Source organism: Pelobates fuscus, chromosome 4 (assembly GCF_036172605.1).
Source record: "Pelobates fuscus isolate aPelFus1 chromosome 4, aPelFus1.pri, whole genome shotgun sequence".
Lineage (NCBI taxonomy): Eukaryota > Metazoa > Chordata > Amphibia > Anura > Pelobatidae > Pelobates > Pelobates fuscus.
Window position 1 is genome coordinate 288,076,680 of NC_086320.1, and position 16,282 is coordinate 288,092,961.

The window sequence follows — 16,282 nt, forward strand, 5'->3', positions numbered from 1 at the left end:
TTGTTGCAAATACATGTCTGTTAGTCCCCTTATTGTACAGCGCTATGGAATTTGTTGGCGCTTTATAATAATTCAAACAACTTTGTGCAGGGACTGGGGACCTCCTTGGACTATACCATGTGTTATATGTATTCATAGATTGTCATGGTTCTTTGAGAACCATTTTATTTTTAATTATTGGTGTCTAAGAGGATGCTCAGTTTCACCAATCAGGGATTTATTAAAGTGTCTCTGTGCTTTCCCCTGCCCCCCAAAAAAGAAATGGCTACATTCCTTTTTGAAATGCTCATTAAGGCTGCATTGACATTCCAATGCAGGTAAAATACATCATAAGACAAAATCTGACTGGTTTGTCTTATGGTAAGTGCCTAATTTAACAGAAAGTGGCACTACTGCCGTCCGGTTTCAACATATCCCACAACCATTGCTAGTAATGATTGTGACAATAAGACATTATTTTGCTCATTGAGCTATGTATTGGGGCCCCAGTGCTGTCACGGGATTCTCCGCAAACATCAGTGTTGCACTATCGCGCATATGCGAAAGTTCAGCTCGGACATGGCAGTGCCAGCGAAGATTGATAATGGCAGTGCCTGCAGGGAACAGCATCAGGTACGTATAACTCACCTCTGCTGCTCCCCCAGGCAACCGCACCCTGTGCGGCTATGTCACTACGTGACAGAGTAACTTTATCTAAATGGAAAAAAATCTGAACACAATGGCTAATTTGGAAAAATCCTACAACTCCGTTATAGTCACATCTTGGCTTTTTTAGCTTGAATTCTGGATTATATATGTTTTTATAATTGGGAGTTTTTTTGAATAAACTCTTAAATAGAGATGTAAACATTGTGGTATAAACAGTATTTCTAATTTGATATCTAATCAGATATTTATTAGATGAATATCTCGAGGAAAATAATCTTGTGCAAGAGAACTGAAAATTAAAGGAACACTATAGGGTTCATGTATTTCTGACCCAGAAGTGTTAAAACTACTATCTACCCACCCCCTCCCGCTCCCCTAAATATAGTGAAATCTTACCTTAATTCCAGTATGCTGGTGCTGGCTCTGTCCCTCATCTGCCTCGTTAATTGGCATCATCAGAAGTAATGATCTGAGCCAATCATAATGCTTTCCCAAAGGAAAGAATTTAATTGACCAAGATTGTCAAATCTGATCTCAGCCAAGGAGGCAGGCAGAGGGTGGACCCAAACGCCGCCCTGTCCTATCATCATCTCCTTATAGAGATGCAGTGAATCAATGCCTCTCTATGAGGATAGTTCAATGTCTCCATGGAGACCTTGAATGTCATTGCTACACACTGTGCATCACTGTCCCAGGAAGCACCTCTAGTAGCCAACTGAGGAGTGGTCACTAGAGGTGTCCCTAGGCTGTAATGTAACCACAGCCTTTTCTCTAAAAAGACAGTGTTTACAGCTAAAAAGCCTGCAGGGACTGACTATACTCACCAGAACAACTGCATCAAGCTGTAGTTGTACTGGTGACTATAGCGTCCCGTTAAACATGAACAATGCAGTGACTGTAGATTAATGAAGGGAGTTCTTGCATTTAAAAAAAATTGTGACAATTATTCAAAGTATGAGTAGCATTAAACCTAAACATTGTATAAATAGTTTTTAAGACTTAAACTGTTATGCATTCATATACTGATCCGGAAACAAAAATATTAATTTTGAAACCTACATAAGACAACAGATGAAATCTTAGGTGCGCCAGTCTGTGTTTTGTGTCATAGTTTACATTTTCCATCTCGTGATGCAGATTTATTGACAGTAGTATAAATAAAGTGTTTTCAGATTATGTATTCCTATTCTCCAGTTAAAACAGCCTGCTCTGAATTAGGTGCATCTCTAATGATGCACACAAGTTTAACCCCCTAGCAACTGAGATATTTACACAATTCTACTACTGCATTATCCCACTTCCCCAATTTATGTACCTAAACATATTATACATGGTTTTGTTTTTTAAAGCACAAATGGATTTACTTACTTTACCTGATAAGTATGAATAGCAAAATTCACCCACCAGACTACCAGGAAATTTATTTTATTGAAAACAAAGGTAGGACACAGCCCTCCACACTCTGTAACTTCTTCTCTCCTTGCCCCCCTCCCCACACTGTAACACCTTCTCTCCCTCCCCCCCCCCTACACTGTAACCTCTGCCCCCACACTGTAACCCTTTCTCACCCTTTCCCACCCTGTCACCAGCGCACACACACTCCCTCCCACACTGTCACCCTCACCTCCTGTCTCTGTGTGTATGTGTATATTTGTGGCAGTGTGTGTATTTGTGTGTCTGTGTCTCTGTATGTGTATACACTGCACACAAAAACATGCTTACTTTCAAACACACATGATGTATATTTTATATACACAATATACACACACTGCATCCACTACACAGGCACTGCAATCAAACTCAAGCATTACATACAAACACACCCCTGTATTAAAACACTAAAATTATATACAAACACTACACACATGCTTGCTCCAGGGCCCTCTCTACATTAGTTCCACCACTGGGATAATCAACGTAAGGTGCCTGGATGAGCAGGACACAGAACTTCTGATTCTGACTGAGTCTGTGAGTAAGCAGTTGTATGCCTCTAAAACTGATTGCCATGATTTGGCAAGTTTCTGCCTCTAAAACTGCCATAATATGCCATAATGATGCCTTTAAAACTGCCATGATATGCCAATTTTATGCATCTAAAGCTGATTGCCATGGTGTGCTAATTGTATGCCTCTTAAGCTGATTGCCATGGTATGCCAATTGTATGCATCTTAAGCTGATTGCCCTGGTGGGCCAGTTGTATGCCTCTTAAGCTGATTGCCCTGGTGGGCCAGTTGTATGCCTCTTAAGCTGATTGCCCTGGTGGGCCAATTGTATGCCTCTTAAGCTGATTGCCCTGGTGGGCCAATTGTATGCCTTTAAAGCAGATTGCCATGGTGGGCCAGTTGTATGCCTCTTAAGCTGATTGCCCTGGTGGGCCAATTGTATGCCTTTAAAGCAGATTGCCATGGTGGGCCAGTTGTATGCCTCTAAAGCTGCCATGATGTGCCAACTTTATGCATCTTAGACTGTTTGTTTTTCATGGTGAGCCAATTGTATGCTTTTAAAACTGATTGCCATTATGTGGAAAGTTTATGCATCTAAAGCTGATTGCCATGGTGTGCCAATTTTATGCATCTTAAGCTGCCATGATGTTCCAATTGTATGCCTCTAAAACTGATTGCCATGGTGTGCCAATTGTATGCCTCTAAAACTGATTGCCATGGTGTGCCAATTGTATGCCTCTAAAGCTGATTGCCATGGTGGGCCAATTGTATGCCTCTAAAACTGATTGCCCCAGTGTGCCAACTGGATGCCTCTAAAGCTGATTGCCATGGGAGGCCAATTGTATGCTTCTAAAGCGGATTGCCATGGTGTTCATTTTTTTTTTTTTTTTTTTTTTTAAATTCTTTATTTTATTGTGCACGAAGGAAATACAAGAGGCAAGCAATGCCACAACAGCTATTGCCAGCTTTTAGGTCAACATTTAGTAACGTGTTAGGCATATCAGAACATTGCACTTTTTTATAGTTTTATGTAGATACATCAAGGATTAGGTTAACATGTCAGTTATACGAGAAGGCAGACAATATACTATTTCGAGTTGTCATACTGACGGTCATAGATTTATAGGATCACAAGCTTAACTAAGGTTGACTTTCTCCTTCTTTCTCCCTCCCTGTGTTAAAAAGCGAGGACAAAGGAGAAAAAACATAGACAACATTTTCTACTGCTTTTCTACAGTACAGTGCTATCATTTGTGACAATAGACTGATCGTGAGTCCTACTCGTGTAGGACCTGCCGGGCTAGTTATAGACATGTTGCGCTGTACCCACTTAAACTGCTTAACCCCTTAAGGACCAAACTTCTGGAATAAAAGGGAATCATGACATGTCACACATGTCATGTGTCCTTAAGGGGTTAAACTGCGGGGCTTTGAAGGGCAGCAGTCAGGAGGATCTGTGCAATTGGACAGTGAGGATAAGAGGGTGTATGTTAGGAACCCGTGCCTAGGTACAAGTGAAACTCGAGTTAATCCAGCTTGACTATACATAAGTAGGTGTAGTTAGTTTAGAGCAATATTTTAACAGAGTATGCAGAAGCTACTTGGGGATCCTGCTTCTCAGTAAGTAGGCATAACAATAAATCTGGCTGCGAGACGGTGTCCCGGCTAGGTGCAAAGTGAGTTATATATTTGTACAATTTTAGTGGAGATAGCAAGCTATTAAACATTGTTTATGGTATGCTATATTGAGCTAAACATGCTAACATCAGTGCCGGTTCCGCTTAAGGTATGTCAGCCTAGTAAAGTGAGTACCAGGTTGAACTAAAACATAGAGCTAAATAATTGGTTTGCATAGCAACATTAACATTAGATTATGAACTCAAGATCTCTAGATCTGTTCGCACAAATCCTAGGAAAACGTTGCAACCTTGATCTCAGCGGATATGGTGTGAAACTAAAAAAGCATGGGGCATATCACTGGGATCAATAGTACCGCTTTGCATCTTAAATAAGGAGGAACAATGTTAGTTATTAAACAATCTGGCTAAATATTTGACCTGGTTCTCCGGAAAACAGACAAAAGGAAATTGTGCAACTGACAATAAAAATAACAGGTGGGTAGAGGCAGGATAGCGTTCGTTCCTGTATAGTTACATGCCCAGTCCGTTAGATGTAGTGGGTGGCCGTAGGGTCATCGCAGTGGGGACAGTTCAATCAATACCCGCCAGATGGTGCGCAGAGTTCCGTGGTCATGTCGTATACATATGCCTGGCTGAGCTTGGTTATATTCAGTGCTAGGGCCAGTGTTATTAAGCAAAAGCAAAAGTCTATGTCCATGGGTGTATATTTGTTTAGGGGAGTCTGCCATGTGTAGCAGGAGTCAGGGGTTGTCTGTGCCGGCGTCATCACCGGAGCTGACCAGCAGGCAGTCCGGGTCTTCTTACCCAATTCCCAGTCTGCGGGTATGTTGTCCGCCGTGCTTTCTATGTCTTGCTGCCGCCTGGCTCCTCTGCCTTCCACCCGCTCTCACTGCTTTGCTGGGTTGATTTCTCTGTGTGTCTGCAGAGCTCGCCCGAGATCTTCTAGGAGCCACTGGTGTTGGGGTGCTTGTGAGGGTGACCTTCCTGCCCCAGGTCTGTGTGAGGTCTTGCATCCTTTGGCCACAAACTCGGTGCATGGTGCAGTCATGATTATGCTCCCCTCGCGCTGTCAGTAGCTCAGTACTGGGCGCAGGTACACCTGACGAGTAGCCTGTGTTCCCGGCTGGGATTTTTGTGGGTCGGCGTGGACGCTGGCTGCTGCTGGTTCGAGGTGGTGATGTTGTGGTCGCTGTCAGCTTAGGTTTTACTCTCCGCCGTCCGCGTGGTCTGCCATAGTACGGTTTGCCCCTCTTTAGTCCATGCTGAGTCGCTGCCTTTATGTTAGGCTGTCTGTGAGGCTGTGTCCCAGGATTTCTGCTAGTTTGAGGTGAGTTTTTGGAGGGTTGTATTGGGCTGTGGAAGGTGCACGGTAGTGAGTGATCCAGTGCCGTGCCCAGGGGAGTCCTTCACGGTTAGCTGCCCGTGGCCCCTCTCACCTGCACTCTTTAGGGTATTCCGACTTTTCTGTGCTCGGAGCTGTAGTTTCTCCCAGAACTGGGTGAACAGCTCATCAATGCGCCTTGTAAGGTCGATGCTTCTGTCTGGACTCTCCTTTGGGATTGCAGGCTGGAACCGCTGTTGTGGTGAGTACTCAGCCGCCATCTTGTGCGTGCCACGTGTATCGCCGGCCCTGGAGTTGCACTGCTTCTTGGCTGTCTGTGTAGGTATGTCACTCCGGGCTCACAGCGAGGACCAGGATATCCCCCACCGGTCCTGGTAGAGGGTCAAGGTGCTGTAGCAGGCTGGCAGAGAGGAGAGCGGCCGTCTCTCCCTCTCCCTCTGTCTCACAGGCCTCGGCAACCGCAGTGTGGGTCTCCGGGTCGTCAGGCTAGTGATTTGGGTATCATTTTTAAAATATGCATTAAAAGCAAGTGGGTCTCGAAAAATTACCATTTCCAAAAGTAGGTCTCTGCCCATATAAGTTTGGGAAGCCTTGCACTAGGTTGTTTAACTAATGCATTTTAATACTTTTCATTTAAACTTTTTTTTTTTTTTTTTAACCAACATCTACCTAATCTACAGGATAGACTTAATTCCCCTTATTCCCCGATTTTGTAGGGCATTTCACAGACCATGTGTGTCCCACAACTAGTTTAAAGAGCTTAGATTTGTATTCTGCTACAGAATGTCATTTTCAGCAATAATCCTATGAAGACGTTTCTCCATATTTTTAGGAAGTTCTAAAGTCAAATTACAGACGTGCCAGTTTCAGTTTTCATCAGTTCGTTTACTAGGACAGTGTTACTTTTGGGACACAATAGTAGCATCCAACTCCACTTTACTCCCATCATAGTGTTCCATTTGTAAAAGAAAACTGCTTTTGTCATATAATATGGGGAATTTTGTAGTCTTTTCACTGCCAAATTTAGCAGTATATTTTTTCACATACATGTTGAAATGTAATGGTAAATTTCACACTACACCATGTTCCACTACTTCAAAGACCCAATATTTGTATTCTGCTGCATCTTAAAAGTCAAACATCTAAACATTTTTGTATAAATATGATTTTATTAAAGACACGGAGGCTCCTATTATGCGTCTCTTTCTTTAATTCTCCCTCAGCAGTGAAGAGAGATATATGCAAAAGAGAGAAAAAAACAATATAACATTAGCATATTGACAGTGCTATCAATGGTATCCACCCCCTTAGTATATAAGGTGTAGCACTCCATGCTTCTTCCTCTTTCTTCGCTGCTCCCTCAGACCATATAAGTACACTCTCCTCTTACCAATAGTGTGCTCTGGTGGGATTATATTGTGTTTCATTATTTGTTCTGTTTAGTTACTCTGAATATCGGGATGTTCTTTATTTTGTTACTCCCTTCCCACTGCATTTGATCATCTATCTGTTTTTGCTGTGTATTACTTTGTGTGACCGATTTTTATACTCCCAGGTTTTCCCTTTGGGCATTTCAGTTTCCCTCCCCTCCCTCTGGTTGGGTGCTCCCTTCCCCGGTCATACTCTGCCGGGTATCGTCGGCGGGGGTCGTCCAGCACCCCCCGCGGCGTTTCCCGACACTAATTTCTATACCGCCGGCGGATCCACTTCGTCCGCACGGCGTTTTTCAGTTTACTTTCAGTTTCGCTGCTCGCGAGTGGCGCGCATGCGCGGTGACATGCGGCGGCCATTTTGTTGGTTTCCCGTCACTTATTAAGGCGGAGGCCATTTTAAAGTGCTAGTACATCATGGGATTTTCTCTCACACGATCGGAGACTTGTTATTTTCTCTCTCCAGGCGTGTACAGCTATATTATAGCAGATATATACTTTGGAGCTATCCTCCATCTCCCTTTACCTTTTTTTCATCCTGTACCTGGGTTAATTAATCCTTGTACTCTGTCTTTTCAATTTTTTGTTTTCTTACTTGCACTCAGTTTATCTACCATGCAGTCTGGTGATAACTTCCCTGGCAAACTTAGTCCCTCAATGGCCACTACTAGCCCTGACCCCCAGGCTGACCCTGGGCTCATGGGCTCTGAAGAATTCCAAACCCTTCTGGACACCACCATGTCCAACTCTATTTCTAAGGCCATATCATTAGCCATGGGTGCTATGTCCTAAGTTCAGAAAGTGTGGGGGTATACCATCTACCTTTAAAAAAGTATTATACGAAGACTATATGTAATGTTTAATAGGTAGATCATCATTCGCCTTAAGGCTTTGTTTGATTGCAATTATGCAATGTAAGGACCCTTATCTCGGGGATATACCTCTGACTTCTATTAAATGACTGATCATTTTAATGATGTTACACTATGTTTGAGAATGAATAATTTAATAAATAGGCTAGATGTGGCATCCAAATCTGTATTTTTAAGCAGAACTGTCACTTCTCTGTAAGTGACATTTCCTTGTTCACACTTGCCACTTCTTGTTAACACATCTGAAGTCTATAGAGGTGTTAATTTTGGCAGCAAATTTCAATTTAGTTTTAGTCACAGTTTTTTGATTAAAAAGCCATTTTAGTTTGTCGTATTTTAGTCATCTGAATTGTTTTAGTTTTAGTCGACTAAATCTCCAGTAGATTTTAGTCGACAAATCTCCAGTTGATTTTAGTTAACACAACTAAAATCTAATGGGTTTAGTTAAAGCCTGTATCTGTCTGTGTTGCCCCTTCCCCAGGCAGTTGCCAACATTTGAAAAAAAATCCAGGGACACTTTGCAGCACAGCTATCAATTACTACCTTGACAATTTACCACATCCACTGCCACAAAGCTCTGCCCACTCTGGCCAACCCCACATAATTAATCTCTGCCTACTTATCATTACAGATTACAGGGTCTACTCAATAAATAGAGAATTACAGGGAATTGAGATGGCTATTTTAAACCTTTATAACACCAAGTTCCCACCAACAGTACCATGCATCCATGGTGTGCGATAGATACAATCGCAGCACAGCATCTATATCAGGCAGGTACATTTTATCACTTTTAGGTGAGTTGGTTATCAATGGTGACACTGTCAGTACAAGTACAAAAATAGAAAGACCTTGTGCAGATGTGCTTCAGTGAGAGAATTGTGTCTATACAATAGAACATACATTAGTTCACAAACAGACAAGCTCAGTGACCCACACAAGCTTACTTCAGACAAGCTCACTGACACACACATGCTCACTAAATACAAGCTCACTGGCACACACAAGCTCACTAAATACAAGCTCACTGGCACACACATGCTCACTAAATACAAGCTCACTAGCACACACATGCTCACTAAATACAAGCTCACTGGCACACACAAGCTCACTAAATACAAGCTCACTAAATACAAGTTCACTGACACACACAAGCAGTACCATCTTAACAGCGTTATGGGCCCCCGAGCAAGGCAGTGCACTGGGGCCCTTCCTACACAACTCACAGGAAAAAAAAAAAATTATCGATAAAATTAAGCTTATATTTATTGGTACCTCCAACAATGCAATACATACATACGACTGCTGAATACACGCACCCACCGACTGCTGAATACACGCACCCACCGACTGCTGAATACACGCACCCACCGACTGCTGAATACACGCACCCACCGACTGCTGAATACACGCACCCACCGACTGCTGAATACACGCACCCACCGACTGCTGAATACACGCACCCACCGACTGCTGAATACACGCACCCACCGACTGCTGAATACACGCACCCACCGACTGCTGAATACACGCACCCACCGACTGCTGAATACACGCACCCACCGACTGCTGAATACACGCACCCAACGACTGCTGAATACACGCACCCACATGCTCACACCCACTGCTGAATACATGCACACACATGCTCACACCCACTGCTGAATACACGCACATACAGACTGCTGAATACACGCGCACACACACGCTCACACCCACTGCTGAATGCACGCTCACTCCCACTGCTGAATACACGCTTACACACACGTGCTGCTGAATACATACACACACGTGCTGCTGAATACATACACACACACGTGCTGCTGAATACATACACACACACGTGCTGCTGAATACATACACACACACGTGCTGCTGAATACATACACACGCTGCTGAATACACACGCACTGCATTGAGGGGTGCTGAGTGTGTGTGAGGGGGCTGTGTGTGGGGGGGCTGTGTAGTATGTCAGAGGTGCTGTGTGTGAGGGGTGCTTTGTGTCAGGGCTGCTGTGTGCGTGTGTAATAGGGTGCTGTGTGTGTGTGTGTGTGTGTGTGTGTGTGTGTGTGTGAGGGGTGCTGTGCCCTGGTGGTCCAGTGATGGTGAGTTGTCTATAGCATGCAGCTCCTCTGGCTGCAGGCTGTCTTCACTCCTCCCACGAGCAGAATGCTGTGTCGGAGCATTGCCATGGTAAAACGCGGCAACGCTCTGCACAGCATGCTCGCAGGAGGAGCACTCTGCCTCCCAGATGCTCCCACCCTCCCTATCACTAACGAAGGTCCTTCGGGCAGGTGAGGGAGATCATTGATCTCCTCACCGGCCCGAGAGGGCCCACAGCAAGAAAGCAGGTGGGCATCACGGTGGGGTCCCCATGCTTGTGGAGCCCCCGGGCAAGCTCGCTTACAAACACACACAAACTCACTACACACAATCTCGCTGACACACACACAAGCTCACTGACATACACACAAGCTTTCTCACTAGCAGGCGCATACACACACAAGGCAGAGAATATCAAGCCTACCTGGCACTGGAGGCTTTTGCTGGTAGGTCAGGTAGCACAAGGTCTGCTGCTTAGGCGGGGAGGAGCTTTTGTGCGGAGCTAACATACATGGGCGGAGCTTGCATCATGGTGGGGGAGCCTGTGGCCGCGAGGCGGAGCAGGAGTCTGTGTGCCGGGGAAGCTGCTGGGAATTCGGAAGGCAGACTCAATGCAGCCCCCAGCAGCTCTCTACAGCCCCCAGCAACTCCCTCCTGAACTCCCTCGGACTGTAACAGGCTGTTACAGTCCGAGGGAAAATAATGAAAGCATGTGGCCCAGCAAGTTGCCGGGACAGACCCAGGAGAGTTAATTGGCCGGGACAGACTCCAGCTTCTCTGGACTGTCCCGGCAAAAATGGGACAGTTGGCAACCTCGTGTCCTCCATCTTTGTGTCCTCCCAGCCCCTTATGTGTCTCTCTCCCAAGCCCTGGTCTGTCTCTTTTGCTCCTTCCACAGCCTCTCTGTACGGTATTAAGTTTGGCGGCAAATTTAAATTTGGTTTTAGTCAGTCTTTTGAAGAACTGTTGTTTTTTACCATCAGTAAATGGATTGAGTTTATTCCTAGTAATATTCTGTTGCAGCCAGTACCCAGGGGCACTATCCCATATGTTTATATCCATATCATAGGTTTATATCTATGTTTCCCTTCATGGGCCTATGGCTATACTCTGGCACTGCGTTCCCCTCTATGCATTTTAAGCACTCTTACTCACTCTTCATGTGCCCTACATGTCCTGCTGCAGAGTCTATCCCTACTAGTACAGTGGTAATGCCTCTTGAAACTACAAACAGTTCTATGTCACAACAAATTATCTTCTCTCCTAGCTTCTCTAATAGAACTGTGCTCCTGTTATCTTTTATAATTCCCTATAAAAAGTGCAGTAATCTTGACATTCTATTTCATAACTGCACCCGATTAATGCTATATATCCGGGGCCAGATTAAGAGCACAGTGGACCTGGTGCTGACAATTATGAGGGGGCCTAAGTACAGAATCTTATTGACCAAAAACACTTAAACATTCATACCACTCAAGTGTTATTTATCTGGTAGAGATGTTGCCAGAGAGAAACTCATAGGATGCAGCTATAAGAAAACTCAGATTCTCTTAAAATATGAAAATCTCTCTCTAATTCATGCTTTCATCTTTCAAGTAAATCCATACCCCCCTAACAGCAGTGTCCAGTGAAGCAGGAAGTCAATGGACGGTGTAAAAGGGTGGGCCACTGACGCGCATCATGTAACCAGAACTCCCGAAAGGGACGAACATGCCCAAAAGGAGGCGTGTCTGCCCAAAGAGTTGGAAGGCTAGCCTGGCATGAATGCATTTCAGGCTGCCTGCCAATCATGCGTGCTGGCCAACAGCATCCTGAGCTTGGCGTAAATACATCTAATGATGCGTTCGCTCCATGCTTTCTAAGGACTGCCCCCTAGCACTCACGTTTCCTTATCTTCTTACTAGCAGGCAGAAACTCTTGGTATACAGTCTGAGACAGAGAAAATGTGGATGTAGTGAGTATAGAAGAAATGGAATATGCGACAGTGTTAGAGAAACCAAAGTCAGCATTACCTTAGCTAATTTCATTTCAGCTAGTCCAGACACGTTATGTTTCCATATGTCCTTCTTAAATTTCCATTGTAAACCAAGAGGATGTGAAGAGTAGTTAGGGTTGCCACGTACAGGCCTCAATAATTTGCAAAACTAATTATGTATGCATGACATCATATTTTGTAAATCACAAGGAGTAAAAGAAAATTCTGTGAAATCACCTAAAAACTACTTAGTTTGATTCTGCTGTATAGATGGATTGCTTCCAGTGTCTCTCTCACCCAGTGTCATGTTACTAGTGGACACTGAGACACTTGGGGCCACTGGGGGCCACTGAGACTATGTATCACAGTGTCCCTATGTATCACAGTGTCTCAGTGCCCCATGTCTCCCTGTGTCCTCATGTCTGTGTCTCCATGTCGCCCAGTGTCCCCATGTCACATGGGGACACTGGGAGACATGGAGGCACTGGGAGACATGTGAACACTGACACTGGGATACTAGGGACACTGGGAGACATGAGAACACTGAGACACTAGGGACACTAGGAGACATGGGAACACTGAGACACTAGGGACACTGAGACACCAGGGACACTGGCAGGGAGACTTGGGGACATTGTGTCTCAGTGTCCCCAATTGTCTGTATCCCCATGTCTCCCAGCATCCCGTAGTGTCTGTGTCCCCAAGTTTTTCCAATGTGTGTCTGTGTCCCCATGTCTCAGTATCCCCATGTGTGTCTGTGGCCCCAAGTGTCTCAGCGTCCCCAGAGGTCTCACAGTGTCCCCTAGTGTCTCAGTGCCCTCATGTCTCCCCGCAACCTTTACCCCATACCTCACTTCCCTGAGCTGTAGGCTGTCTCTGCAGGCTGGGAGCTGCTGTCTGGACTCTCTGTGCTGTGTAGATGCTCCCCCGCGGATCAGTGAGTAGAGAGATGCAGGTATATGCTGTAACTTCCTATCCCTGCCTCTCTCCACACACACGCAGTGACCCCTACTGCCCTTGCTGGTATTGCAGATTAATCTCTGTTTATACTGAGAAAAATACCGGCATTTGTATTGCCGGTAATACTGCAATAGTGGCACAGCCAGGCAGCCTCAAATAAATACCACCTAGGTGGCAACCCTAAGAGTGGTGTCTAAAAGAATAATCAATGGGCCTGGGCCTGGGCCTGGGCCTGGAGCTGCAGCTCCATCAGCCCCTATGTTAATCTGGCTCTGTATATATCATATTGGGCAATGTTATACATGCTTGTCTGTTCTGCAATGCACTACAAAAATAAAGAATGTTAAAAATAAAAATGGGTGGAATAAAAAAGAAGCCGTTTTAGTCTACTAAATCTAAAAAAAATTAGTCAAGTAAAATCTGACTAAAATTGTTAGTCAACAAAATGAACACTGGTCTGTAGTGATATGAATAATCTAGCGGATATAAATACACACTATACTTAATCCAGGTCACTCTATGTGGCCAATTTTGCCTTCCTGGGATGTCAGAGAATAGCTGTACTGGTGGATGCACACTTAGAAATTCTTTAATAGTGCCATTTTTTCGCACGCAGCCTTGCAAGAGTTAAATAATTATAAAAACATGTGAGATTTATTTTAAAGAATACATGGCACAACTCACAGGTAACATTTAGTAAACTATTGGGTTGTGCTAAATTCTCGGAAGTGACAGCTATGTGTTAATATGTTCTCATTAAGAAGCATTAACTCCACATAAATAGAATTGTTTACAAATGATTCAGCTCTTGTGTTTATAAATGGCATTTAGTGTGCAACTCATTGTTCAAACTTGTCTACTCACAGAATGAACATAACCTTTGGCATTTACCTTGGTAAAGTTCAAGTCTTTTTTTTTTTTATCTTTTTAGCTCTGTAATGTGTAGACACAAAGACATCGTCAAACTACTATACAATGATCTGAAAGAAATGTCACTATTGCTTGTTTATGAGTCAGTTGTCGGTTACCAGCTTGTGATGGCGTTACGCCACTTACACAGGTATACAGGTTGAACAAGTCTCTCAAAGGGACACTGTGGGTACCCAGACCACTTTAGCCCATTGAAGTGGTCTGGGTGCCAACTCCCATCACTCTTAACCCTGCAAGTGTAATTATTTCAGTTTTTATAAACTGCAATAATTACCTTGCAGGGTTAAGTCCTCCTCTAGTGGCTGTCTAGAAGGACTTCTGGCTTCTTCGACAACTTTTGGTCATCTAAACAACGCTGGACGTCCTCACGCTGTGCATGAGGACCTCCAGGGTAGCTGGAATCCCCATAGGAAAGCTTTGAATAATGCTTTCCTATGGGGAGGTCTAATGCGCGCGCAGCCGGGGAGGAGCGTGGGCAGAGTTGACCCTGCGCCAAGGGACATCAACGCTGGATTCAGGTAAGTGACTGAAGGATGGGGGGTGGGAGGGAAACTGCAGGATTCTACAGTGCCAGGAAAACGGGTTTGTTTTCCTGGCACTAGAGAATCCCTTTAAATTCAACCTTTCACACATTGCCACTGCTGCTGCCACTAAAGTAATTTCCAAATGTGTCTCCAAAAGGGGAAACCCCCCTAGAATACAAAACAGCACTTTTCTCTCTGGACCAAAGTATTCTGAATAATGGCTATATTATACTTTTAATGCCTTATGTACTGTTTTTGCTTTAACATTCTACACCTGAAATGGCCAGCATTGAATCGGTAATATATTGATTTTAGTGAATTCCATAATTATTTTGTTTTTACTATATTAAACCCTTTCCTGTACCGTATGTAAGATCACCTATCCTCAAGTCTTAAAGTTAATGAACAAAGCACATGTAAAAAGTTTAATTGGCCCTGTATAAATGTGTGTCACGGAATCCTATGCCTTTTAGGGTTTTGCATACTGTTGCCCAATCTGATATTTAAATTTCTGCATTTCATTGTTTAAAGAAACACATTTTTGCTTTAAGAAAATTGTGCTTTGTACAAGAGAGTGAGGCGTGGTAGGGCAGAGTAGACTAACTCTGTAAATATCCTGGGTCATATGTGATCAGGAACTTTAAGTCAACTAGAGCAGGAATAAACCTGGGAGCACACCTATTTTACCTGTGCCCAAAGCCTCCTAGCACCAGTGCACTGTAGTGGTTATGGTGCTCGGAATGCCCCTTTATGTGTTGTTACTAGAGAGAGACATTAGGAGAGATTTTCATCTTTTGTAATCTGTGGCAAAAGTGACCTCGCCACTGGTTTTTAGAGGGGCCTGTTTGCCAGCCTCCTACCCTGTGACTATGGCGCCTGTGATAAAACTTGGTTTAAATCACTGTTTGTGCCTTTTTGGATTTTTATGGCCACAGTTTGAACTTTTGAAGTGGTGCTTCAAACTCCCGAACAGTCGAAGTGGCCGCCATTCGACATTCGAACACGTGGGGGCCATCTTGTTCACATGGACCAAAACCGTGAATAGACTTCAGGGGGACTTAGCCGTGAATTCCCTGGAAACATCTCCGGGATGTAAGATTTATGGGGGTATATTGTGTTTTGGGGTACTTATGAGACTTTGTAAAAATGTGTTTTTCTGCCTGGAGATAATTGGGTTAATACAGTATCTGACTCCATTATCTCACAGGCAGAGGGGAGGGATTGTAGGAGAGGTCTGCCCACTGGAAGCTGGATCCCGGTCTTGGGTCCAGGGCGGGTGAAGGACAGTAAGACCCAGGCGCAGCTACATCGCTGGAAGTGGGGTCTGCAGTGCTTATGGTGTCTGGTGGAGTGCTGGAATTCCTCGGTGAGCACTAGTAGCATCGACTGATAGAGGCACCCGGTCGGGGTGCCAGGGGGGTCCGTCACATAATCTATGATGTTTTGTTATTTCTTTTGCGTGTACACAAGTAAATCTGCTGTCTTTATAAGCAGATGTGTTCTGCGTGATTATCTTTAAACTTGTTCTCAGCATGTGATGGAAATAGATAAACAGCTTCTGTACTTTCTAAGGCAGCAATGCAAATGTGATTTAAGTTGTTATTGCAAGGAGAGCAAATTGGGTAAAATTATAGCAAACTCCCAGGTGTTACTTTGTATTATATTTAAAGGGACACTATAGTCACCCAGACCTCTTCAGCTCAATGAAGTGGTCTGGGTGCCAGGTCCCTCAGGTTTTAACCCTTCAGATGCAAACATAGCAGTTTCAGAGAAACTGCTATGTTTACATTTGGGGTTGCACATCTGCAACGCTGGAGGCGAATTCCTTCATCGTGCAGAGCGTCCATAGGAAAGCATTGAGACCAGTGAAGTCGGACGGGGAGGAGAGGTCACCAGCACAGAGGGACCCCGGCGC

General features: G+C 44.3%; 1 protein-coding gene across 1 annotated transcript in view; it reads left to right on the forward strand.

Annotated features, from left to right (window-relative positions):
- The window catches only part of CAPN7 (calpain 7), a 59,660-nt gene that overhangs the window by 3,507 nt on the left and 39,871 nt on the right, over nucleotides 1-16,282 (forward strand). The window lies entirely within an intron of this gene.